This window comes from Rhinatrema bivittatum, chromosome 3, assembly GCF_901001135.1.
Source record: "Rhinatrema bivittatum chromosome 3, aRhiBiv1.1, whole genome shotgun sequence".
In the NCBI taxonomy this organism is placed as follows: domain Eukaryota; kingdom Metazoa; phylum Chordata; class Amphibia; order Gymnophiona; family Rhinatrematidae; genus Rhinatrema; species Rhinatrema bivittatum.
This window is the reverse complement of record NC_042617.1, coordinates 317,571,700-317,599,665: the sequence shown is the minus strand read 5'-3', so window position 1 is coordinate 317,599,665 and position 27,966 is coordinate 317,571,700.

The following is a 27,966-nucleotide window of genomic DNA, read 5'->3' as shown; positions in this document are numbered from 1 at the left end:
CGCAAGGTGCACTATTGTGCAACCCTTTGCGCACACCGACCCTGGATTTTATAACATACGCGCATGTTTTAAAATCGGGCGTATGTCTTCAAACCCGGCCCATAGGGCTTTTAAAATCCGGCCCTATGAATATCTGATGTGCATATAATTATTTCTTTGTCATTGCATTAATAACTGTTCTATTTACAGCACATAACTGCAGGTAAAAATGAAAGAGAAGCATGTATGGGTCCACAAAAAGTTTGGAACTTGAAAAAGGTTGGGAACCTCTGCCATAGTCTAACTAACCCTAGCCCCAGGAACTTTACTCCACCTCTGACTGGTTGCTATATTTCTAGCATTAAGAAAGCAAAAGTAAAGCCTGTGCACCTCCCTGCACTGGGGAGTAATATTTAGCAAGTGCCTTGATTAACATGGAGCACTAATTTAGGATGTGCATTTGTTGCTCCATTCCTTTCATTCATTTTGGTGTAATTTGTGTGCTTCAGTCCTTGGTAAATTAGGAGGAAGGCTGATGCACAGCTGGGTGCATCTTGTCACCTCAGCCTCCAAGTACCAGCTTCCCATGCATATTCAAAGCAGGGGGAGAGGCAGGTAAAGGACTGAACGACCCTGCGAGTGATTGGCTGAGGGGACACTGAACACACCAGAAAAGCTCCTCTCATGATGCATTTGCACACTTGTGGATTTCCCGGTTTGAATTTGGTGACTAGCTGAATGAGCAGCAGAGACATCAGAAAAGCAGAACCAGGGAAGTACAGAACTGCCAATTTCCTGTTACTCCCCCCCTCACCAAGGGCAGGATCTGCAAAGTCCCAATATTTGCCTTTGACGCTGAGCTCTTAGCAGAGAGGACATTTTCTGGCTTTCCCCTTCGGCTGTATAGAAAGCACAAACACAGCCACACCTACTGCCCCCGGGGTGTGGAGCCGGGCAGCTGTCGTCCCTATTCCTATAGCATGCAGGTCTGCCGTGTGATTTGTAGCCCCTTTTAGATGTTGGCAGTGTTTCATTTCATGTGATGTGTATGAAGACTGGCGGTCAAGGTAACACAGTATCCTGGCCAGGGGCAGCAGGGCCAAATCAACCATCCCCCATCTCTGCTCCACCCTCATATGACAGGGCAAAAAGGCTGGTAGGGCCATAGACCCAGTGGCCCACCCCATTCTGCTGCCTGAGTGCCTGGCTCACCCAGTCTCCCCATTTAACTTTGCCAACTGTGCCACCACATGCACCAGTCATTTACGGCTTGGAGTTAGCGTGTCCTGGAGAGGAGATCGGGGAATCAGACAAGAGTCCCTACACCAGACAATGCAACAGCAACAAAAAAAAAGAAAGAGTGGAATATTCTGACATTTTTTTGAGATCCCCCATGTAATACTTTCCTTAGCCAGAAACTCCAGTAAATGTTTTTAGAAATGTTCTCTTGCATTTAAAACTAGCAATACACAGGAAGATGCAAGGGGAGCACAGAGACAGGGAAGGTAGGGAGAAAGGAGAAAGGGGAAAGGGGAGAGATTAGAGGAGAGGAATCCCTGCAAGAGAAGATGCACCGATTCCATGTGAGGTGGAAGTCTTGGCTCCTTCCAGGGAACAGAGAGCAGTGACTGCCTAGAAAGATCGGGGCAAGGGGGCAGTGCTGTGCCAACAAATGTCACAGGGACTGGCTGCAAAGGATCAGCAGGTTGGGGGCAGGGGAGGGCATGGAATACCCTGTACTTGGAGGAGGGGCCTCATGGAATTTCTTGCTCGTGGGAAATGTCACACAGCAGCTTTAAGACTTAATTAATCATTCCACAGAAATCTGTAAATCCAAAATGAAAACATGGCCAGGTTCGTTGACACCTACTGTACTAATTATATAAACAGTAACAGAAGGCCATTACCAACAGAATCAACAAGGTCTCCAACGCCCAGACAGAGCAAGAGGCAGCATGCAATCACTCAGCAGGGCTGTGTGTGTACATGTACAGGGGTCTCTTTATATGTGTGTGTGTGATTGTATCACAGTGTATGTCTGCACGCAAATGTATGTATATATGTGCACATATATATATGTGTGTATGTTTAGTGTTTATGAGTGCATGTATACATAACTGTGTGTGTGCACATATATATATATATATAGGTGTGTTTGGTGTAAGTATATACATATGTATGTGTGTGCCTTTTCCACAAGAGGCCCAAAAGAGGCCCAAAAGAAAGAACAGAATATATTGTAGCGCATCCATACATTAGGAAAATGGAATTTCGGCCATCCGGAGCAGTACTGCACCATTGCTCTCAGTGCTTATAGACAGCTTAGTTTGACCTATGCACAACACGTGAAGTGGACATTGAATAGCGTAGATTACTTGCGATCTAGTCAAAATGTCCCCTCAAGCTGTATTAGAGCATGGTGACAATGTTGCTTATCCATGGGGGAGCTAGACAGTACCCGAGGACCTGGCTAATCCTTAAATTGCTGATGGGCCTTACTGTTGCCAGCTATATCTGGAAAGGATTTATTTAATAAAGTCCTGCAGTTGCATGCAAACCCACCACAGAGGAGATCCTAGATCTTTCTGGAGAAATCTGACCTGTTTGTGGTTTATCCCAAGGTTAGGAAGAGGAGAGGAAGCCAGGAAATCAGAGAGACTGGGAAGGGAGGAAGACGAGAGACAGTGAGCCCTCAGTCGCTCCAAGCAACTCTGCGTCAAAGTTACTCAATGCTGGGGCATCTGTGGGGAGTTTTTTCAGTGCCTGCTATGAGGACAATTTTAATTTAAATGCAATTTATTTTTATTTTTATATTTATGTATTTCATGACTAGGCAGTCTCTCCAAAGAAGATTACAGTAGAATCTAAAGGATTAAAAGTATTACATTGAAAATCAGATCTATTAGTAATGCATTAATAAAAACGGTCCATTTACATCGTAATTAATCACAGTACTTTCTTTATTGTATCTTAATATGGAATTATCTTTATCAAATGTCTTAATTATGGCTCTGCATTTCCCTCCTAGTGATGTGTTCGACGGTCCGTAGGTCCTCCCTGCAAACCACCGTCCTTATCTCTGGTCCCAGACCACCAACCCTTAGCCCTGACACCACCAGAAGACTTCAACATGGCCATGTGATAGGCCACCACACTCCTCTGCTCCCGACACGACGTGTGGCACCTCTTCTAGCTCCCTCTAGGAGCATGTGCGCCCAACGGCTACAAATTTAAAGGGCCTGTGGTAGGAAATCCCCTGTGGAGCCCACAGATAACCTTACAGGCTACGACCTTTAAAAGGCCTCTGTGTTCCTTCAATCCTCACCTCGGCAACAGGTTTCCTACAGCTGTTAGTATGAGTTGCCTCCTGCATTCCCAGCTCCTGGTTTTCATTGTCTTCAGTTCCTGGCCTTCATCTTGTCCTCGGTTCCAGTGGCCTTCATCTTCAGGTCCTCTTTAGTTCTTCTGGTCAGCCCTTCTGTGTTCCACATCTCCGTGCTCTCCTGGCCTACCTATCCATCCCACGTTTCCTTGGACAGATTTCCTGATATTGACCTCAGCCTGCTTCTGACTCTATTTGAACTCTGCCTGCCACTGACCTGCCTCCTGACTGCTGGCTATTCTCAACTTCTGTCTGCCACTGACCATGGTCTGCCTTCTGACCATCTTTGAATGCTGCCTGTCTTGACCCATAAGAACATAATAGACCAAGGGTCCATCAAGTCTGGTATCCTGTTTCTAACAGTGGCCAAGCCAGGTCACAAGTATCTGGCAGGATCCCAAGGGATAGACAGATTCCAAGCAACTTCACCTGCTCGTACCAGCCTCTTCAAAGGATCTTCTGTTCTTCATCAAAGTCCCCCACCTAAGACCTGCCTGTCCCAGCACCCGAGGGCTCAATCTAAGGGGAACGTGGGCTGGTAAACGTGAAGCTCCAGCTGGGCCTCTGCCTTATCTGACTCCACCAGCCAATGGTGGGGACCCGCAGGGCTCCACCCTGTAGATTGCACCAACTCATCCTCAGTCCAAGGGTCCACACCTTCAGCTCCTACCCTACAGATTAACACCTACTGGAGAGCTCAATTTCACTTTTGAGTGGGATCAACAAATAACTGATGATGAGGTAAATGGAGAAAAACCAGCAACCGCACTCTTATGTCTAAAGAATGAGTTGTTCATTCAGCATTCTAGTGCCTATTCATATTCATACATGCATACATACATTAGGCCTAAGTGGTAAAATTAGGAGGGGAGTTAACTTAATTTGAGTAATAAGGCCCGAGATCCACATGGAGCAAGGATCAGAGGCCAAAGCACATTCAAGCCTTCTACTCACCTACAAGTGCCTTCAGCCTACAGCACCACATGGCCTCTCCTTACTTCTCCCTCCATGCCCCTCCTCGAGCGAGCCTTTCTTCTCTGCCCCCTTTCCACCTTACTGTGCGCTATGCCTGGAAAAGCCTTCCTGTCATGCTTCCTATCTCACCCGATTCAATCCTAACTGCATTTAAAAATGAAACCCGCTTCTCCTGATCACAGCCGTCTATATGGGGCAATTCTCCTGCCCAGTGTACTGGGAGAAAGACCAGAGTTTTGCACCAGTGCCCAAAGCAGGCAGAAAGTTAATTAGCGCAGTGACCTCCACTCAAGCAAAGCTTCTCCCCTCGTCTGTGTGTCTTAACTGGATTGTAAGCTCCAGCATCAGGGACTCATGTATTTGTGCAGTGCTGCATTAATCTTCTAGTGCTATATAAATTATCAGTGCTAATAGTCTAATGCTGTCGGGTAACTCGTACAGTTTCCGTTTCTGATAACTCTACGGTGAAAACCGGCAGATCAAGTTACACTCAGGTTCCCATCGAAAATGCTGAAATTCCCTTCTGATGAGGCACGAGATGCTCGTTTCGCAATCAGTGAGAGAAAACTGCCAGTCTGCAGTCAGAGCTGACTGGATTCCTGACGTACAGCAGTGGCGGAGTTTCCCTAGCTTTCTGTTAACTTCCAAATAACAAGTTTCCCCCCTGTTACCGTGGAAGTTACTTCATGAAAGCTCTCCCTCCCACTCACTTTCATTGCCCGCAAGCAGATTCTATTCTCTCATGCAGAGCTTACACTGGGACTTATTGGCCCAGTACAAAAAGGAAATGAGCCAGTCAATAATACAATATAAGACATAAGATATTGCCTTAAAAACTGTGACCAGCTGGGCTGCCTGGGTCTAGGAAAAGGCATCCCAAGGATCAAATCTGGAGCAATTCCTTCCCTGTACAAACCTGATCAAAGTCGGTAACCCCTGGCAGATATTACCACCCTAAAACTGTACAATGAGAGTAACTGCTGAAAGATATTACTACTCTAAAACTATGAGAAAAACCTCTGAAAGATATTACTAATCTAAAACTATGAGAAAAACCTCTGAAAGATATTACTAATCTAAAACTGTACAGTGAGGATAAATCCTGAGAGATATTACCAACATAATACTGTTCAGTGAGCATGTTGCTGAAAGATATTACCACTCTACAGCTGTGCAGTAAGAGTAACCTATGAAAGATATTATTAACTTAAAATTGTACAAAGATATTACCACCCTAAAACTGTAGAATGAGAGTAACTGCTGAAAGATATTACCACCTTTAAAACTGTATAGTGAGAGTAACATCTGAAAGATATTACTACCCTAAAACTGTACAGTGACAGTAATCTCATATAGATATTACTACTCTAACACTGTGCAGTCAGTGTGATGCTGAAAGATCTTATCATCCTAAAACAGTACAGTGAAAGTAGCTTCTAAAAGATATTATCAGACTAAAACCGTACAATGAAGGTAGCCTCTGAAAGATATCACCCTAAAACTACATTGAGGGCGCCACTAAAATATATTATCACTCTAAAACTGTAGAGTGAGAGTAACATCTGAAAGATATTATTACTCCAACACTGTACAGTGAGGTGCCACTGAAAGATCTTAACACCCTAAAACAGTACAGTGAAAGCAGCTTTTAAAATATATTATCACCCTAAAACTGTACAGTGAGGGTAACATCTGAAAGATATTACCACCCTAAAATTGTACAGAGAGGGCAGCCTCTGACATAAGAATATAAGAAATTGCCATGCTGGGTCAGACCGAGGGTCCATCAAGCTCAGCATCCTGTTTCCAACAGAGGCCAAACCAGGCCACAAGAACCTGGCAATTACCCAAACACTAAGAAGATCCCATGCTACTGATGCAATTAATAGCAGTGGCTATTCCCTAAGGGCTGGATTTTAAAAAGCCTACATGCGTCTAAGTCCCGGGGCTTCGAAAAAGGGGAGGGGCAGGGCGGGGCAATCGGGGGGTGGGGCGTGGCGGGGTCAGAGGCTCCCTGTACAGCAGCCATTTGCCACTGTGCCGTGGGATCGCGGAGGCAGGCGCAACAGGTAAGATAAAGGTTGGGGAGGGGTCTAGGTAAAGACTAGGGGGTGGGAGGGAGGTTATGTTAGGGGGTTGGGAAGTTCCCTCCCAGGCCGCTCCAATTTTGGAGCGGCCTGGGAGGAACAGGGGAAGACCGTGGGCGTCGGCGCGCGCAAGTTGTACAATTGTGCACCCCCTTGCTCGCGCTGACCCCCGATTTTATAACATGCGCACGCATATTATAAAACCGGGTGTCCATGTGTGCGTGCCAGGTATCATGAGCACATGGATGCGCGCACGTAACTTTATAAAATCTACCCCTAATTCAACTTGATTAATAGCAGTTAATGGACTTCTCCAAGAACTTATCTAAACCTTTTTTGAACCCAGCTACACTAACTGCACTAACCACATCCTCTGGCAACAAATTCCAGAGCTTAATTGTGCGTTGAGTGAAAAATAATTTTCTCTCATTAGTCTTAAATGTGCTACTTGCTAACTTAATGGAATGCCCCCTAGTCCTTCTTTTATCCAAAAGTGTAAATAACTGATTCACATCTACTCATTCAAGACCTCTCATGATCTTAAAGACCTCTATCATATCCCTCTTCAGCCTTTTCTTCTCCAAGAAGATTACCACTTTAAAACTGTACAGTGAGGACAGCCTCTGAAAGATATTATCCTCAAACTGTGCAGTGAGGATGCAGCTGAAAGAAACATAACATTTGAAAGATATTACTACCCTAAAACTGTAGAGTGAGGATAACCCATGAAGGATATTACCACCCTAACACAATACAGAAAGGGTTACCACCCTAAAACTATACAGTGACAGTATCTTCCGAAAGTTATTAACACCCTAACACTGTATAGTGAGTGCTACTGAAAGATATTATCACCCTAAAACTATACAGTGAGGGCAGCCTCTGAAAGATGTTATCACTCCAAAACTGTACTGTGAGAATAACTTCTCAAAAATATTATCTTAAAACTGTTTAGTGAGATTAACCTTTGAAAGATATTACCACCCTAATAGTATACAGTGAGGGTAGCCCCCGAAAGATATCATCCTAAAACTGTACAGTGAGAGTAACTTCTCAAAGATATCACATCCTAAAACTGTACAGTGAGACCAGCCTCTGATTGATATTACCACTTGAAAACTGTACAGTGAAAGTAATCTCCAAAAGATATTGCCACTCTAAAAATGTACGACAGTAACATCTGAAATATATTACTACTCTAATACTGTACAGTGAGGGCAACCTCTGAAAAATATCATCACCCTAAAACTGCAGTGAGAGTAACCTCTGAAAGATATTACCACCCTAACACTATTCAGCAAGGACAGCCTCTGAAAGACATTATGAAGCTAAAACTGTTACAGGAACCGGCCACGGTAGGCCACAACTGGCTCCCACCACCTACCGCTGCGGCCGCCCGCCTCTTGTTAGCCATGGACGTCTCGCGGCTGCGGTCGGCATGCTCTCCCCATGCCGGGCTCCCACCAGGCCTCTGACACCGCTGCTCCTTCCCGGCCATGCGCTCCCCCCCCCGTGCAGGACCTCTGCCAGGCCTCTGACGCTGCTGCTCCTTCCCAGCCTGGACGAGGTGGTGCCCTGTCCGGTCCCGCAGGGGTACCTCGTGCTTCTAGGAGCGCACGCCCGGCCTCTGACATCATTTAAAGGAATCGCTATGGGAGGTGCCAGGGCTCCTCCCTCCTGACCCTGGACTATTTAAGGCAAGGCCTTCCTGCAAGTCCTTGCCTTGGCTACTCGGCTCCTGCTTGTGTTCCTGATAGTTCTGTTCCTGTGTTCTTGCTTCTGACCGGCTAAGACCTCTGCTTGTACCTGACCTCCAGCTACGCCATCTGCCTAGCCTTGCCAGCTCCTGCCTTCCACTCAACTCCGCCTCCTAAGAGCTACGTTGGCACCCAGACCCTGTCTCCTGAGGCCCCACGTAAGTCCAGCCAGCCCCGGTACCCAAGGGCTCAACCTGAGGGGAACATGGGCTGGTAGTGGTGAAGCGTCAACGGGGTCTCAGGCTTCCCATTAGCCTCACCTGCCAATGGTGGAGACCTGTGGGGCTCCTCCCCACAGGTGGTACCAATTTCCCCTTGGCCCAAGGATCCACGCTCCATAACAAAAACTGTACAGTGAGGGCAACCTCTGAAAGATTTTACGACCCTAAAGCTGAACAAAGAGGGCAGCCTCGAAAGGTATCACCACCCTAAAACTGTGCAATGAGAGTAACCTCTGAAAAATATTAAAACCCTAAAAATGTACAGGGAAGGTAGCCTCTGAAAGATATCACCTGAAAACTGTACCTTGAGAGTAAACTCTGAAAGATATTACCATGCTAAAACTGTACAGAGAGAGTCTGTACAGTGTACTCTCACTGTACAGGTCTGCACAGGCCTGTACAGTGAGAATCTGCTGCTACCATTCTAATACTGCCAAAGGTATATAATACACAGGGTAATTTATCAATATATCCCCTCACACCTAAATAATACAATACCCAGAGAATATTTAAACAATACCAAGTAATGTGCAAACTTTATTGAATCATATCACAATCCTCACTCTATCTGGACAATAAAAACTCTCTATATCACACCTTCATACACATTCACACCATACTAAAAACATTTAAAACATATGCCTGATAAACATAGTGACCCCTAATACACTTCACATTCAATTTTATATCAATACACTGTGAACATGAAATCACATAAAAATAACAATAAAATTGTTTATTCAATTTTACAAATCTCTCATTATTATTTCCTTAATGCAGTGGATAACCACCACTGCTCGCCTCAATTGGGTCATAATCCACTATCCATTATTTCTCAGATGTTTTTTTTAAACCGTTGATTATTTCCTCAACACTGTGAATGCCACCTCGTAATCACACTCAGCTGTCCAACAAAAGATCTTTGTTTCTCCCCTCAATCGGGGCTTCTTCAGGGACTCGTGCAAAATAAATGATTCATCAATCCGAGATATACTGTTCTTCACAGATTTCTAAAGTACAAAACGCCGGTACTATCCGTTCACATTCTTTGTATCCAGATTAAACCATAATTTACCGACCTCAATAATCTTTATCCAAACATATCTTCATCAATGTGCCATCGACACAAAAGCTTTCAGTGGAACTGACGTCCTCACTAACGGAAATCACATGTTGTAGCGTGGTCATTTGATTCTAATACTGTACAGTAACAGTAATCTAAAAGGTTATTACTACCCTAAAACTGTACAGTGAGAGGATCCTCTGAATGATAATACCAACCAAAATGTACAGTGAATTCAGCCTCTGTATGATAGTATCACCCTAAAACTGTACAGTAAGAGTAACTTCTGAAAGATGTTACCAGTATAATACTGAACAGTAAGAGTAATCTACAAAAGAACATAAGAACATGCCATAATGGGGCAGACCAAGGTTCCATCAAGCCCAGTATCCTGTTTCCAATAGTGGCCAATACAAGTCACAAATACCTGGCTAGCTAGTACCCAAACATTTAAAAAATCCCAAGCTACTAATGCTGATACCAAACAGTGGCTATTCCTTATTGATTAAAAGCAGTTTATGGACTTCTCCTCCAGGAACTTATCCAAACCCTTTTAAACCTAGCTACACTAACTGCCTTAACCACATCCTCTGGCAATGAATTCCAGAGCTTAACTGTGCATTTAGTGCAAAAGAGTTTTCTCTGATTTTTTTTAAATGTGCTACTGGCTCACTTTATGGAGTGCCCCCTAGTCCTTCTATTATCTAAAAGCTTAAAAAAATGATTCATGTATTCACCACTTCAAGTCCTTTCATGATTTTGTAGACCTCTGTCATATTTCCCCTCAGTCATTTCTTCTCCATACTGAACAGCCATAAACTCTTTAGCCTCTTCTCATAGGGGAGCTGTTCCATGCCCCTTATCATTTTGGCCGTCCTTCTCTGTACTGTCTCACCCTTCTCATCCTTCTCTGTACTTTCTGGTCACCTTATTTATTTGAGATATGGTGACCAGAACTGTACACACTACTCACAGTGCGGTCTCACCAAGGAGCGATACAGAGGAATTATGACATTTTCCGTTTTATTCACCATTCCCTTCCTAATAATTCCCAACATTCTGTTTGCTTTTTTGACTGCCGCAGCACACTGAGCCGACGATTTTAAAGTATTATCTACTATGACTCTCAGATCTCTTTCCTGGGTGGTAGCTCCTAATATGGAACCTAACATTGTATAACTACAGCATTGATTATTTTTCCCTACATGCAACACCTTGCACTTGTCCACATTAAATTTCTTCTGCCATTTGAATGCCCAATTTTCCAGTCTCATAAAGTCCTCCTGTAATTTATCACAATCCGCTTGTGATTTAACTACTCTGAATTATTTTGTATCATCTGCAAATTTGATAATCTCACTCATCGTATTCCTTTCCAGATCATTTATAAATATATTGAAAAAAGTACCGGCCCAAGTACAGATCCCTGTTTACATTTTTCCATTACGAAAACTGACCATTTAATCCTGCTGTTTCCTGTCTTTTTGTTTTGTGGAAAATCATTTTTATTTAAAATTTTCAGGTATTACATCAATAAACAGGAAACCACATTCAATCAAAAAGCAAAGGTAACACCACTAACTTTATTTCTCCCCTTGCAGAATCCCTTTCCTCCCTCCGCCCAGGACTTGGAAACATCGTAAATCTAAGTAAACAAAAAGAGTCAAACCTCCTTCCCCAAAGGAGAAGGAGTAACCTGCATCTTGGAGTCCAATTTGAGAAATGTTGTCAACTCTTATTGCAATGAACACATAAAAGGTTTCCAGATGTTTCGGCTGGTCTTCTGTTTCTTTTGCGACGACTCCAATAGGGATCTAAATTCCAGCATATATAATTCTAACATAGCATGTTTCCTGTCTTTTAACCAGTTTGTGATCCATGAAAGGACATCGCCACCTATCCCATGACTTTTTAGTTTTCCTAAAAGTCTTTCATGAGGGACTTTGTCAAATGCCTTCTGAAAATCCAAATACACTACGAGGTACATTTTAAAACACAGTGCGCACGCGGCCTCGGAGGGAACTTTTCTTCCGCCTCCCCACCTTCCCCTCCCTTCCCCTACCTAACCCCCCCCTCCCCACCTCTGTCGCACAAGTTACGCCTGCTCGAAGCAGGCGTAACTTTTTGCTCGCCGGGCCGGCTGCCGTGCACCATGTTCTGGTCCGGGGGCTGGTCCGGAGGCCACGGCCATGCCCGCGGAACGCCCCCGGGCTGAAACCACGCCCACGGCACCGCCCCCGGATGACATCCCGACCGTGTCACACCCCCCGACACGCCCACCCCAAGAAAGCCCCGGGACTTTAGAGCACATGCCAGAAGCCTATGCAAAATAGGTTCGGTGCTCGCAGGGGCGTTTTAAAAGGGTTACGCACTACCTTATGCGCGTAACCCTTTTAAAATTCGGCCCTACATCTACCAGTTCACCTTTATTCACGTTTACTCAAACATTCAAAAAAATGTAGCAGATACGTGAGGCAAGACTTCCCTTGGGTAAATCCATGCTGGCTGTGTCCCATTAAATCATGTCTATCATTGTTTAAAAATACAATCCTAAAAGCACAATCCAGATGTATTCCATGCATTAAAAAAGGTGGAAAGAAGGCAAAACAATTACCAGCATGGTTAAAAGATGAGGAGAAAGAAGCTATTTTAGCCAAAAAAAAAAAATCCTTCAAAAATTGGAAGAAAGATCCATCTGAAGAAAATAGGAAAAAGCATAAGCATTGTCAAGTTAAGTGTAAAACATTGATAAGGCAGGCAAAGAGAGAATTTGAAATGATGTTGGCCATAGAGGCAAAACTCATAATAAAAACTTTTTTAAACATATCCAAAGCAAGAATTCTGTGAGGGAGTCAGTTGGACCAATAGATGACCGAAGAGTTAAAGGGGCTCTTAAAGGGGCCATTGCAGAAAGACTAAATGAATTCTTAACTTCTGTGTTTACTAATGAGGATGTTGGGGAAATACCAGTTCTGGAGATGTTTTTCAAGAGTGATGAGTCAGATGAACTGAACCAAATCACTGTGAACCTGGAAGATGTTCTGACCAGATTGACAAACTAAATAGTAGCAAATCACGTGGATCAGATGGTATGCATCTCAGGATTCTGAAGAAATACAAATATGAAATTTCAGGTATATTATTTAAAATTTGTAGCCTATCATTAAAATCATCCATTGTACCCGAAGACAGGAGGGTGGACAATGTAACCCCAATATTAAAAAGGCCCCAGGGGCAATCCAGGAAACTACAGACCAATGAGCCTGACTTCAGTGCTGGGAAAAATAGTGGAAACTATTTTAAAGGTCAAAATCAAAAATGGAAAGACATGTTTTAATGGAACACATTCAGCATGGCAAGTCTTGCCTCACAAATCTGCTTCAGTTTTTTCAAGTGGTAAATAAACATGTGGATAAAAGTGAACCGGTTGATGTAGTGTATTTGCATTTTAAGAAGGCATTTGACAAAGTCCCTCATGAGAAGCTTCTAAGAAAACTAAAAAGTCATGGGATAGGTATCAGTGTCCATTCATGGATTACAAACTGGTTAAAAGACAGGAAACAGTAGGATTAAATGGTCAATTTTCTCAGTGGAAATGGATAAACAGTGGAGTGCCTCAGGGATCTGTACTTGGACCAGTGCTTTTCAATATATTTATAAATAATCTGGAAAGGAATATGATTAGTGAGGTAATCAAATTTGCAGATAATACAAAATTATTCAGAGTAGTTAAATCACAAGCAGATTGTAATACATTACAGGAGGACCTTGCAAGACTGGAAAATTGGGCATCCAAATGGCAGATGAAATTTAATGTGGAAAAATAACCCTTGCTGTAGTTACACGATGTTAGGTTCCATATTAGGAGCTACCACCCAGGAAAAAGATCTAAGCATCGTAGTGGATAATATTTTGAAATCATCGGCTCAGTGTGCTGCAGCAGTTAAAAAGCAAACAATGTTTGGAAATATTAGGAAGGGAATGCTGAATAAAACAGAAAATGTCATAATGCCTCTGTATCACTCCATGGTGAGACCGCACCTTGAATACTGTGTACAATTCTGGTTGCCGCATTTCAAAAAAGATATAGTTGCGATGGAAAAGATACAGAGAAGGTTGACCAAAATGATAAAGGGGATGGAACAGCTCCCCTATGAGGAAAGGCTAAAGAGGTTAGGACTGTTCACTTTGGAGAAGAGACAGGTGAGGGAGAATTTGCTAGAGGTCTATAAAATCTTGAGAGGTCTAGAATGGGTAAATGCGAATTGTTATTTACTCTTTCAGAGAACAGAAGCACTGCGGGGCACTCCATGAAGTTAGCAAGTAGCACATTTAAAACTAATCAGAGAAAATTGTTTTTCACTCATCTCACAATTAAGCTCTGGAATTTGTTGCCAGAGGATGTAGTTAGTACAGTTAGTATTGCTGGGTTTAAAAAAGGTTTGGATAAGTTCTTGGAGGAGAAGTTCATTAACTGCTATTAATCAAGTTGACTTAGAGAAGAACCAGTGCTATTACTGGCATCAGTAACATGTTTGGGTACTTGCCAGGTACTTGTAGTCTGGATTGGCCACGGTTGGAAATAGGATGCTGAGCTTGATTGACCCTTGGTCTGATCCAGTATGGCAAGTTTTTATGTTCTTATAAATGTTCTATGATTTTATTCTTTATAACAGTTTCCATGATTTTTCCAAGCACTAAAGTCAGGTTCACTGGTCTATAGTTTCCTGGATCACCCCTGGAGCCCTTTTTAAATATCATGGTTACATTTGCCACCTTCCAGTCTTCAGGTACAACAAAGGATTTTAATGATAGGTTACTAATTACTTATAATAGGTCTGAAATTTCATTTTTGCATTCTTTCAGAACCCAGGTGGACATTCCATCTGCTCCAGGTGATTTTTAACTCTTCAATTTGTCAATCTGGCCTACTAAATCTTCCAGGTTCACCATGATGTGGTTCAGTTCATCTGAATCGTCACCCTTGAAAACCATCTCTGGAACAGATATCTCTCCAACATCTTCATCCATGAACACCAAAGCAAAGAATTCATTTAATCTTTCCGTGATGGCCTTATCTTCGCTAAGTGCATCTTTAACCCCTCAGTTGTCTAACAGTCCAACCAACTCTCTCGCAGGCTTCCTGCTTCGGATATATAAAAGTTTTTATTATGAGTTTTTGCCTCTATGGCCAACATCATTTCAAATTCTCTCTTAGCCTGCCTTATCAATGTCTTTCATTTAACGTGCCAATGCTTATACTTTATCCTATTTGCTTCTAATTTTTTGAAGGCAGATCTTTTGGCTAAAATGCCTCTTTCATCTCACCTTTTAATCATGTCAGCAATCATTTGGCCTTCTTTCCATCTTTCTTAAATTGTGGAATACATCTGGACTGAGTTTCTAAGACGTTATTTTTTAACAATGTCCACGCCTATTGCACACTTTTTACCTTTGTAGCTGCACCTTTCTTTTCTTTTTAACTATATTTCTCATTTTAGCAAAGTTTCCCTTTTGAAAGTTTAGTGCTAGAACCCTGGATTTACTTATTGTCCCTCTTCCAGTCATCAGTTCAAATTTGATCATATTATGATCACTATTGCCAAGTGGCCCCACTGCAGTAACCTCTCTCAGCAACTCCTGTGTTCCAGTAAAAATTAGATCTAAAATTGCTCCCTCTCTCATCAGCTCTTGACCCAGTTGCACCATTATCACCCTAAAACAGTATAATGAGGGTAGCATCTGGAAGATATTACTACCCTAACAGGCCAATGCAATAAGGTGCGTGTAAGCAATGTGCATCTAAACTGGACGTTAATTGATCATCCCTTTTTCCTACTCTGACCAAGGCATCCTTTTTTTTTTTAAATTTTTCTTTTTGGGACATTTCTAATTTTTTAGTTCATCTGACTTAATATCGCCACAATATTCAGTCAGAGGATGTACAGAAAAGCAGTATTTTCTGCTTTCTGTACACTTTTTGAGCTGCTCAAAAATGAATGCCTGCTCAGGGCAGCACTAATTTCTGAGGTTAAAAATGAGCGCGTCAGGTGCACATTTTTTTTTGCATTGGAGGAGTATAGCTAATAGCCTCATCAACATGTATTTACATGTGATGAGTGCTATTACCTATGCACGCGATTGGATGCATGTTTTGGACACATTAATCCCTTTTTTGCATCAGAGGTTATGGAAGCGCTTCCAAAACACAAGTCCAATCACGCGTTGAGTCGTACGCTGCACCCAGCACACAGTATTGCATCAGCCTGCTTGTGTTTAGAGATGTAACTGCTGCTGCATGCAGGTTACCCCCTCGCCTTCTGTTTAGGATTGTAACTGCTGCTCCATGCTGGCTACCATGGGTTTCTCGATAGCGAAGAAACAAAAAACAAATTGGTGTAACAAGGGATTCTTTATTAACCATTTAATCCTACTCTGTTTCCTGTCTTTTAACCAATTTGTAATCCACGAAAGGACATCACTTCCTATCCCATGACTTTTTAGTTTTCTTAAAACCTCTCATAAGGGACTTTGTCAAATGCCTTCTGAAAATCCAAATACACTACATCTACTGGTTCACTTTTATCCACACGTATATTAACCCCTTCAAAAAATGAAGAAGATTTGTGAGGCAAGACTTCCCTTGGGTAAATCCATGTTGACTGTGTTCCAATAAACCATGTCTTTCTATATGCTCCATGATTTTAATCTTTAGAATAGTTTCTACTATTTTTCCCAGCACTGAAGTCAGGCTCACTGGTCTACAGTTTCCTGGATCATCCCTGAAGCCCTTTTTAAATATTGGGGTTAAATTGGCCACCCTCCAATCTTCAGGAACAATGGATGATTTTAATGATAGTTTACAAATTTTAACCAATAGATCTGAAATTTCATTTTTTGAGTCCCTTCAGAATCCCAGGATGCATACTATCTGGTCCAGGTGATTTGCTACTATTTAGCTTGTCAATCTGACCTACTACATCTTCCAGGTTCACAGTGATTTGGTTCAGTTAATCTGACTCATCACCCTTGAAAACCATCTCCGGAACTGGTATCTCCCCAACATCCTCATTAGTAAACACAGAGGCAAATAATTCATTTAAGGGTAGATTTTTTAAAAAAGCGTGATCGCGTACTTTTGTTTGCGCAGCAGGCGCAAACAAAAGTACGCTGGATTTTATAAGATATGCACATAGTTGCGCGTATCCTCTAAAATCCTGGATCAGCGCGCGCAAGGCTGCTGATTTTGGGCAGCCTGCGCACGCCGAGCCGCGCAGCCTGCCTCCGTTCCCTCCAAGGCCGCTCCGAAATCGGAGCGGCCTCGGAGGGAACTTTCTTTCACCCTCCCCTCACCTTCCCCTCCCTTCCCCTACCTAACCCACCCCCCCGGCCCTATCTAAACCCCCCCCTTACCTTTGTCCCTAGATTTACGCCTGCGAGAAGCAGACGTAAATCTACGCGCGCCAGCGGATTGCTGGCGCGCCGTCCTCCGAACCAGGGGCTGGTCCGGAGGCCTCGACCATGCCCCCGGGCCGGCGCCATGCCCCCGGTCCCGCCCCCGAAATGCCGCGTCATCCGGTCCCGCCCCCGACACGCCCCCTTCAAAAAACCCCGGGACCTACGCGCGTCCCGGGGCTCTGCGCGCACCGGCGGCCTATGCAAAATAGGCGCGCCAGCGCGCAAGGCCCTGCTCACGTAAATCCGGGTGGATTTACGCGAGCAGGGCTTTTAAAATCCGCCCCTTAGTCTTTCTGCAATGGCCTTATCTTCCCTAATAGCCCCTTTAACCCCTTGGTCATCTAACAGTCTAATCGACTGCCTCACAAGTTTCTTGCTTTGGATATATTTTTAAAAGTTTTATTAAGAGTTTTTGCCTCTATGGCCAACTTTATTTCAAATTCTCTCTTCACCTGTCTTATCATTGTTTTACAGTTAACTTGACTATGCTTATGCTTTTTCCTATTTTCTTCAGATGGATCCTTCTTCCAATTTTTGAAGGACTTTTTTTGGCTAAAATAGCCTCTTTCACCTCACCTTTTAACCATGACAGTAATTGTTTTGCTTTTCTTCTACCTTTCTTAATGTGTGGAATACATATGGATTGCGCCTCTAGGATTGTATTTTTAAATAATGTCTATGCCTGTTGAACACTTTTAACCTTTGCAGCTTCACCTTTCAGTTTTTTTCTAACTATTGTCCTCATTTTATCAAAGTTTCCCTTTTGAAAGTTTAGTGTTAGAGCTGCAGATTTACTTATTGTCCCCCTTCCAGTTATTAGTTTAAATTTGATCATGTTATGATCACTGTTGCCAGGTGGCCCCACCACCATTACCTCTCTCACCAAATCCTGTATTCCACTAAGAATTAAATCTAAAATAGCTCCCTTTCTCATCGGTTCCTGAACCAATTGCTTGATGAAGCAGTCATTTATTCCATCCAGGAACTTTATGTCTCTAGCATGTCCTGATGTTACATTTATCCAGTCAATATTGGGGTAATTGAAATACATTTATTGATATTAACTTACAAGCCCAACAATTCCAATAAATAATTCCAAAAGCAAGATTTCAAATATTAATAATAAATTAAAAACAGAACCAAACCCTTTTTCTCCTCTCCCTGCTTTCCCAAGTGTAACTTATTTCTCCTCTTCTCTACCAGGTTTCTCTATCTCCCCTCTCCCCCACCTAGGTCTTCTTCATCCTCCTGCCCTTGGATTGCCTTCTCTCTCTCTCTCTCTGACTTCTTTTCCCTTAGGTTCTTCCCCATATCTCCCCTCCCTATCTCTCTCAGTTCCTCACTCTTTCTGCCCTCCACCCCGACCCTCCTCTCCCTCCAGTTTCTCTCTGTTTCTTTGGACCCAATGTTCAGGCAGGTTAGTAGGGTGGGGGACATGGTATGTGCTCTCCCTCCCTTCAGCTGCACTTCCTGTACGGTACAGTCCACTTATAAGAAGCCAGTTCTGCTACGTGGATTACAGCACAGCATTAACCTTCACGCTTCCTTTGTAATGAGGACACCTGTGAGGAGGAAGAGGAGACAGAGGGAATAGGAGTGCATGCTCACTGTCTCCCCATTCTGCTGGCCTGCTGTCATCACCCCTAATCTGACTGCAAGGAAGGCGAGGAAGAGGAAGGTCGGCTGTGTTTGGTGCAGTTTTGCCAAAGGAATGTCCTCATTCTGGGGATGTGCAGATTCATTACTTCGACCTGGGACCATTCTAGAGAACGTCAGGCACAGGAAGGAAGGACAAATGACAGTCCAGTGGCCCTGAGAAGAGAAACACGTGCTAAATAAAAGCAGAAGGGCAGGACTGGGTGCCGATGAGCCCAGCTCAGCGCTGTGAAAGCGTGCGGTAAAAGGAAGGCGTTCATTTCAGAAACACAAGCTGAGCGTGGACGTTGCTTTTCCTTAGGACATGTTTTCTGTTTCTAAATGCAGAGCAGAGAGAGCCACAGCAGTCATTAAGTTAATTCCTGGGATTCTTGGAGGGAGGAAGAGGTTTTCCGGTTTGGAAACAGGCAAGTTTTGTGTTTGCTGCTGACTGTCCGCCCAGGATGTGGGGATCAGGGGCTTCAGGCTTCCTGGATTCAGGCTTAACCTCCAAGGTCACGGGGTCAGTGGGTCAGAAGTGCTGATCAGGCTGAGCTGCACATAAAGCCAGGGACCTGGAAACGCCGATTAATAGTCACTCAGCGGAAGCGGAGCTCATGTAGTTTATATTTCTGTAATAAAGAATACTCTCTTTTCTCTTACTGGGAGTTTTTTTATTCTACAGATCACTGCAGAAACATTTTGAACAACAGGATGTGCCAAATCCGAGTCCCCAGAATGGCTAGCACTAGACTTACGACTTAAGGGACAATATTCAGCCGTGGGTCGTCTAGCTAAGTTAGCCGGATAAACTAATCTGGCTAACTTACATCGGACATCCTCGGCTATCTGAAAGTTAGCTGGATAATTGTAACCAGTTAACTTTGGGTCTGCTCTGACATGATATCTGGCTAAATTTCTAGTGCCCTGGACTGCCCCTGTAATTAACCAGACAAACCATTTCAATATGGACCTCTTAGAGCGCAATATCCAGAAAGCCGATGAGCTGATACGTTATCCAGCTAAAGACGGCCTGGAAATTCAGCGGGATCCACGCCTGCTCAGTGCACTCCCCTAAAGTTATCTGGCTAAGCATTACATTTGAATATCACCAGTTAGATATGAAAGTTATTACTCCACTTGCAGCAGCTACACTTAGAATAAATCCAGTAAAGTGGCTGCTAAATAAAACTTATAATTAAAAGAAATCCTTTGGGGCCCTCAGGCTTGAGCCCACGGCCTCCCGCCTCAGAAAACAGTTTAAAATAAGTGCAGGCACAGCACCTCTCACCCCCAAATTGTAAAAAAAAAAAAAAAGCAGCTGGAACTAGTGACCCAAGGCTGGGCCCCCCCTCCTTCTCTCCTGCCCCCAATCCCACCCTCCTCACCCCCTCTCCAGACCCCCAAAACCCCCAGCTACGAGGGATGTGGTGTCGTTTTCCCCCTACTGCCTCGGTGACTACCACAGAGGCAAGTACCAAGTTTCCCAGATCTGCTCACCATCTAAAGCTCTTTCAGCCTCCAGGGTCTCCTTCCTCCAAGGGAGTGCTCCCAGCTGAAAGTGCAAGTCCGGCCCTAGGGTGGCTGAAGGCCGAGATTGCCCAGGCTCCTGGGAGGATGGGAGACTTAGAGTTCAGGTGACAGGAGGGCTATTTCCGGCACAATTATGTTGAACCAGGGAGCGAGCGGGGAATGGGATACTGGCCCTGCACCCCTTCTACTTTTATTGTTTAAAGCCTGTTAGTGGGGATTGGGGGATGGGTATTCTCACCCGGCAGGGCCCATACTTACAGACTGAGTGGGGGAGGGCTATCATCCAGGCCACAAGACCTGGGAAGTACCTTTTTTTTTTTTTTTTTTAAAGTCTGCATTGCCTTTGAACCAGCTGTTTTCATTTGAATATACCCAGTTAAAGATAAAGTTATTCAGCCACCGAGGCCAGATATGCTTGGACCTGCTTGAGGGCAAGTTTAGAATTAGCTGATTAGCCTATTTGGCTAATTTCTAATATTGGTGTTAGCCAGATAAGTTAATTGGCTAACTTGTCCCGGCCTTAGAATGAGCCCATAATGTCCATTATTTATTCATCTATTTTGCATGCCCAGTCTCTCAGTCTTGCAATTTCTCACAATCCTCTTGTGATTTAACAACTTTGAATAATTTTGTGTTACCAGCAAATTTGATCATCTCACCCATTACTCCCATTTCCAGGTCATTTATAAATATATTAAAAAGCATCGGTCCCAGAACAGATCCCTGGAGCACTCCACTATTCAACTTTCTCCATTGGGAAAATTTACTCTGTTTTCTATATTTTAACCAGTTCACTGTCCACAAGAGGACACTGCCCCCTATCCCATGACTTTTTAATTTCCTAAGAAGTCTCTCATGAGGGACCTTGTCAAATGCTTTCTGGAAATCCAGATGCAATAAATATCAACTGGCTCACCTTTATCCTCATGTTTATTTATGCCCTTAAAGAAATGTAGCAGATTGGTGAGGCGAGACTTTCCTTGCCTAAATTCATCTTGGCTTTGTCCCATTAAACTATGCCTATCTAACTTTATATATTCAATAATTTTGTTCTTTATGATAGTTTCAACCATTTGGCCCAGCAATGAAGTCAGTTCACTGGTCTGATTTCTGGATCATCCTTGAAATCCTTTTTAAAAAATGGCATTACATTGGCAGCCCTCCAATCATCAGGTACCTTAGGTGATTCTAAAGATAGTTTACAAATAACTAATAGTATGTCTGCAATTTTATTTTTCAGTTCTTTCAACACTCTGGGATGTATACCATCTGGTCCAAGTGATTTGCCACTACGACTGATAGAGCACATCATGCATTAGCTCCTGTTCAAGGTGGCCGCCCCAAAGTCATCAATCATAAACTTCTCATGAATGCAATGCAGTACTTGACATACCAAGAACATTGCATAATGATCTTTCAGGAATTTTTGGCTAACCTGCACTGAAAGCGACAGATCTTCCAGACCATTAAGCTTAAAGTCAGGTACACAATGCTTTACACCCCATGAAAATGAAAGTTCAAGATGTGGAAGGGTCAATCTTCCTGGATGCTGAAAAATGGCTATAAGGCTTGAAGGACAAGCATATGGTGGAGACTTAATAGATAAGGGAAACCTGCAGGCAGAATTGATGGTTAGAGGACTGTGAAGTTGCTTTGCTGTGACTTCTTGAGCAAACAGAGGTCTCATTTGATCACATTCTTATATTCAGGTCAGTGTTACTACACTCCAGGGGGAGGGGGGTGTCACTATTTTTTCAGCGAGCATAAGAACATAAGAAATTGCCATACTGGGTCAGACGAAGGGTCCATCAAGCCACATCCTGTTTCCAACAGTGGCCAATCCAGGCTACAAGTACCTGGTAAGTACTCAAATACTAAGTAGATCCCATGCTACCGCTGCCAGCAATAGCAGTGGATATTCTCCAAGTCAACCTGATCAGTAGCAGTCAATGGGCCTCTCTTCCAATAACTTATCGAAACCTTTTTTAAACCCAGCTACACTAACTGCACTAACCACATCCTCTGGCAACAAATTCCAGAGCATAATTGTGAGTTGAGTAAAAAAGAATTTTCTCCAATTAGTTTTAAATGTGCCCCATGCTAACTTCATGGAGTCACCCTAGTCCTTCTATAATCCAGAAAAGTAAATAACCGATTCACATCTACCCATTCTAGATCTCTTATGATTGATTTTAAAGACCTCTATCATATCCCCCCACAGCCGTCTCTTCTTGAAGCTGATCAGCCCTAACCTCTTTAGCCTTTCCTCATAGGGGAGATGTTCCATCCATTTTATCATTTGAGTCACTCTTTCTGTACCTTCTCCATTGCAAATATATCTATTGTGAGATGCCGTGACCAGAATTGTACACAGTACTCAAGGTGAGGTCTCACCATGGAGCGATATAGAGGCATTAATCCATTTTATTCACCATTCCTTTCCTAATAATCCTTAACATTCTGTTTGTTTTTTTTGACTGCTGCAGCTGATGAGGTCAATGTATTATCCACTATGATGCCTAGATCTTTTTCCTGGGTGGTAACTCCTAACATGGAACCTAACATTGTGTAACTATAGCAAGGGTTATTTTTCCCTATATGCAACACCTTGCACTTGTCCACAGTCAATTTCATCTGCCAATTGGATGCCCAATCTTCCAGTCTTGCAAGGTCCTCCTGCAATGTATCACAATCCACTTGTGATTTAACTACTCTGAATAATTTTGTATCATCTGCAAGTTTAATCACCTCACTCATCATATTCCTTTCCAGATCATTTATAAATATATTGAAAAGCACGGGTCCCAGTACTGATCCCTGAGGCATTCTACTGTTTACCCTTTGCCACTGAGAAAATTGACCCTTTAATCCTATTCTCTGTTTCCTGTTTATTAACCAGTTTGTAATCCACAAAAGGAAATCACCTCGTATCCCATGACTTTCTAGTTTTCTTACAAGCCTCTCATGAGGGACTTTGTCAAATGCCTTCTGAAAATCCAAATACACTACATCTACTGGTTCACCTTTACCCACATGTTTATTAACCACTTCAAAAAAATGAAGCAGATTTGTGATGCAAGACTTCCCTTGGGTAAATCCGTGCTGTCTGTGTTCCATTAAACCATGTCTTTCTATATGCTCTATGATTTTGATCTTTAGAATAGTTTACACTATTTTTCCTGGCACTGAAGTCATGCTCACTGGTCTATAGTTTCCCGGATCACCCCCGGAGCCCTTTTTAAATATTGGGGTTACACTGGCCACCCTCCAGTCTTCAGGTACAATGGATGATTTTAATGATAGGCTACAAATTTTAACTAATAGATCTGAAATGTCATATTTGTTTTCCTTCAGAATCCTGAGATGCATACCATCTGGTCCAGGTGATTTGCAACTATTTAGTTTGTCGATCTGGCCTACCACATCTTCCAGTTTCACTGATTTGGTTCAGTTCATCTGACTTATCACCCTTGAAAACCATCTCCAAAACTGGTATATCCCTAACATCCTCATTAGTAAAAACAGAAGCAAAGAATTGATTTAGTCTTTCTGCAATGGCCTTATCTTCCCTAAGGGCCCCTTTAACCCCTCGGTCATCTAACGGTCCAATCGACTCCCTCACAGGTTTCTTGCTTCGGATATATTTTTAAAAGTTTTTATTATGAGTTTTTGCCTCTACAGCCAACTTCATTTCAAATTCTCTCTTAGCCTACCTTATCAATATTTTACACTTAACTTGACAATGCTTATGCTTTTTCCTATTTTCTTCAAATTGGTCCTTCAAATTTTTGAAGGATGTTTTTTTCTTAAAATAGCCTCTTTCACCTCACCTTTTAACCATGCCAGTAATTGTTTTGCCTTCCTTCCACCTTTCTTAATGCAAGGAATACATCTGGACTGTGCTTCTAAGATTTTATTTTTAAACAATGTCCATGCCTGTTGTACACTTTTAACCTTTGCAGTTGCACCTTTCAGTTTTTTTTCTAATTATTTTCCTCATTTTATCAAAGTTTCCTTTTTGAAAATTTAGTGTTAGAGCTGTGGATTTATATATTGTCCCCCTTCCAGACATTAGTTCAAATTTGATCATGTTATGATCATTATTACCATGTGGCTCCACCTCCATTACCTCTTGCACTAAATCCTGCATTCCACTAAGAATTAAATCTATATCACTCCCTCTCTCATTGGTTCCTGAACCAATTGCTCCATAAAGCAGTCATTTATTCCATCCAGGTAGTTTATGTCTCTAGCATGTCCTGATGTTACATTTACCCAGTCAATATTGGGGTAATTTAAATCTCCCTTTATTACTGCACTGCCAAATTTGTTAGCTTCCCTGATTTCTCTTAGCATTTCATCATCTGTCTGATCATTTTGTCCAGGTGGATGGTAGTATATTTCTATCACTATACTCTTACCCAAGACACATTGGATTTCTACCCATATAGATTCTACTGAGCATTTAGTCTTTTGTATGATCTTTATCCTGTTGGACTCTGTACCCTCCCGGACATAAAGTGTCACACTCCCACCAAGTTGATCCTCTCTATCATTGCAATATAATTTGTACCCTGATATAGCACTGTCACTCCTCCCACCAGTTCTCTGAGATGCCATTTATGTTTATCTCATCATTTACTGCTATACACTCTAACTCTCCCATCTTACTTCTTACACTTCTGGTATTGGCATACAGACATTTCAAAGTGCGTTTTTTGTTTGTATTAACAACCTGCTTTTCAGTTGATAGGGATAATTTGGAAAACTTTAGCACAGGTGATTCTTTACTTAAAAGCACATGGACTCTGTTTGCTTTTATTGGAACTTCTCTGTTGGGATGCCCTAATTCTTCTGTTTCATTAGTATCCTTCAAAGATACATTCCTCCAAACCATGCGCTGCTCAGTGACTGTCGGTTTCCCCTTTGATTTAGTTTTAAAACTGATCTATCTCCTTTTCAAAAGTTAGCACCAGCAGCCTGGTTCCACTCTGGTTAAGGTGGACCCCATCCTTTTGGAAAAGTCTCCCTCTTCCCAAAACGGTTCCCCAGTTCCTTACAAAACTGAATCCCTCTTCCCTGCACCATCGTCTCTTCCATGCATTGAGACTCCGGAGCTCTGCCTGCCTCTGGGGACCTGCACATGGAATAGGGAGCATTTCAGAGAATACCACCCTGGAGGTTCTGGATTTCAGCTTTCTACCTAAAATCCTAAATTTGGGTTCCAGAACCTCCCTCCCACATTTTCCTATGTCATTGGTGCCCACATGTACCATAACAGCCAGCTCCTCCCCAGCATTGTCTATAATCCTATCTAGGTGACATGTGAGGTCTGCCCCCTTTGCACCAGGTAGGCATGTTACCAGGTAATCCTCATACCCACCAGCCACCCAGCTATCTACATTTCTAATAATTGAATCACCAACTATGATAGCCGACCTAATCCTTCCCTCCTGGGCAGTAGCCCTGGGAGACTTGTCCTCAGTCTGAAATGACAATGCATCACCTGGAGAGTAGGTCCTTTCTACAGGATTACCTCCTGCTACATCAGGGTGATGTTCTCCAATTGGGAGACTTTTCTGATCCAAGGCTGCTCTGGGGCTGCCAGACTAGATTTGGGACTTGGCAACTATGCCCCTGAAGGTCTCATCAATGTACCTCTCTGTCTGCCTCAGCTCCTCCAGGTCTGCCACTTTAGCCTCCAGAGATCTGACTCATTCTCTGAGAGCAAGGAGCTCTTTGCACTGGGTGCACATATACAATCTCTCACTAGCGGGTACAAAATCATACATATGACACTCTGCAATAGACTGGAAAGCTCCCCTCTTGCTGCTGGATTGCTGCCTTGATCTTAATTTTGTTGAGTTCCTAGTTAAGTTTAGCTTACTGAGAGTTGAAATTTGAGTACTTTAAATTTACAGGTGTATTTATTAATTAATCTGCTAGTGTCCTACAAGGGGATGATTAAGCTCTTAATAAGGGATGGTACAATAGTATGATTTAGATAAAAGCCTAATTGATTTTTAATGAGAAATTGCCTCCTGCCTAAAAATCAAGGGTTGAGCTAGGGATGGGTGGGTGGGAAAGACAGACTCTAGAATTAACTCCCTCTGGCATGCTTATTATCTCAGATACACACAAATTCTAAAGAATATATCCTACTATTCCACCTCTCTCTAAACATTTTTAAGTCCTAAGATTTTCCAAAGCTATACTTACCAATCCTCTTCAACCACCATTAATTTGATCTTCACTCAAAGGATTGAAAGGTTTGAGACTCACTTCCAGTCCTCTTCTACTGCAAAGGGTGCGGGGCCTCTGGAAGCTGGGGCTGTGGAGTTCGAAGTCTGGATCGCTCGCTGAGACCTCTAGAGTCCTCTCCCAGGGGATGCTGGGAGCAGTATGCAGATGAGCCTTCTGGTCACCTTCTATTGCAAAGGGTGTGGGGCCTCTGGAATATGAGGCTGTAGAGCTCAAACCCTTTATTGTTCGCTGAGACCACTGGAGTTCTCTCCCAGGGGATGCTGGGAGCAGTTTGCAAATGAGCCTTCTGGTCCTCTTCTACTGTGTTTTATGCTGGGGTTTTTATAGTTCCTGGTTAGAAGCAGTTCATAAGGGTTGGACGCAATCCGAATTCCAAATCTGGCTGTGGATTTTCCTACGAGATCAATTTCATCTAGTTTTGCAGTTGGGACCTGTGATTTGGATTTGAATACATACCACTAGCAGCAGGAGGGCATTCCAACCCCATCAGATCTTTGTTCAGCAAACACTAGTGTTTGCAGTTTGCCGCTCTTCAGCTCTTGCAGTTTTTCTTATATCCCAGCAAGAAACACTAGACCAAAATGATAAGGGGAATGGAACAACTCCCCTATGAGGGAAGACTAAAGAGGTTAGGACTTTTCAGCTTGGAGAAGAGACGACTGAGGGGGGATATGATAGAGGTGTTTAAAATCATGAGAGGTCTAGAACGGGTAGATGTGAATCGGTTATTTACTCTTTCGGATAGTAGAAAGATTAGGGGACACTCCATGAAGTTAACATGGGGCACATTTAAAACTAATCGGAGAAAGTTCTTTTTTACTCAACGCACAATTAAACTCTGGAATTTGTTGCCAGAGAATGTGGTTCGTGCAGTTAGTATAGCTGTGTTTAAAAAAGGATTGGATAAGTTCTTGGAGGAGAAGTCCATTACCTGCTATTAAGTTCACTTAGAGAATAACCACTGCCATTAGCAATGGTTACATGGAATAGACTTAGTTTTTGGGTACTTGCCAGGTTCTTATGACCTGGATTGGCCACTGTTGGAAACAAGATGCTGGGCTTGATGGACCCTTGGTCTGACCCAGTATGGCATTTTCTTATGTTTTCTTATGTTCTTATGTATTATTACTCTTATTTTTATTCTTCATGTAGGCAATTCTGTTTTACGATTTTGCACTACAAGCCACTATCTGGCTGCTTGTTGGCATGGCCAGACAGATTTTTTTTTTTTTTTTTTGGAACCGCTGTGTGTTGCTAATGCTTGATAAATTGCCTTTTGTCTCTGGCTTGTGCTGAAAAAGTTGCAAATCTGCCAGGGTCACCCATCTCAGCACTGGAAATGGCTCTGTGTTACCGCACTATCGGTCTGGTCAGCCGGAGGCCGTGGACGCCGACTGCCGCCAGGTGAAAATGATGGCCCCCCCTCCTGCAGTTGTTTTGCCATCTGTGACATCAGTGCCATGCATGCCAGCAGCTGTAGCTCCTGCTGGCAACTGATGGGCTGAGAAGCCCAAAAGCCACAACCCGCCACAGAGAAAAACAACCTGCACATGGTTTTACAAAAGAAAGCCAGTTCTGCTTAGTGTGCACAGAACTGGTAATACTGTCTCAC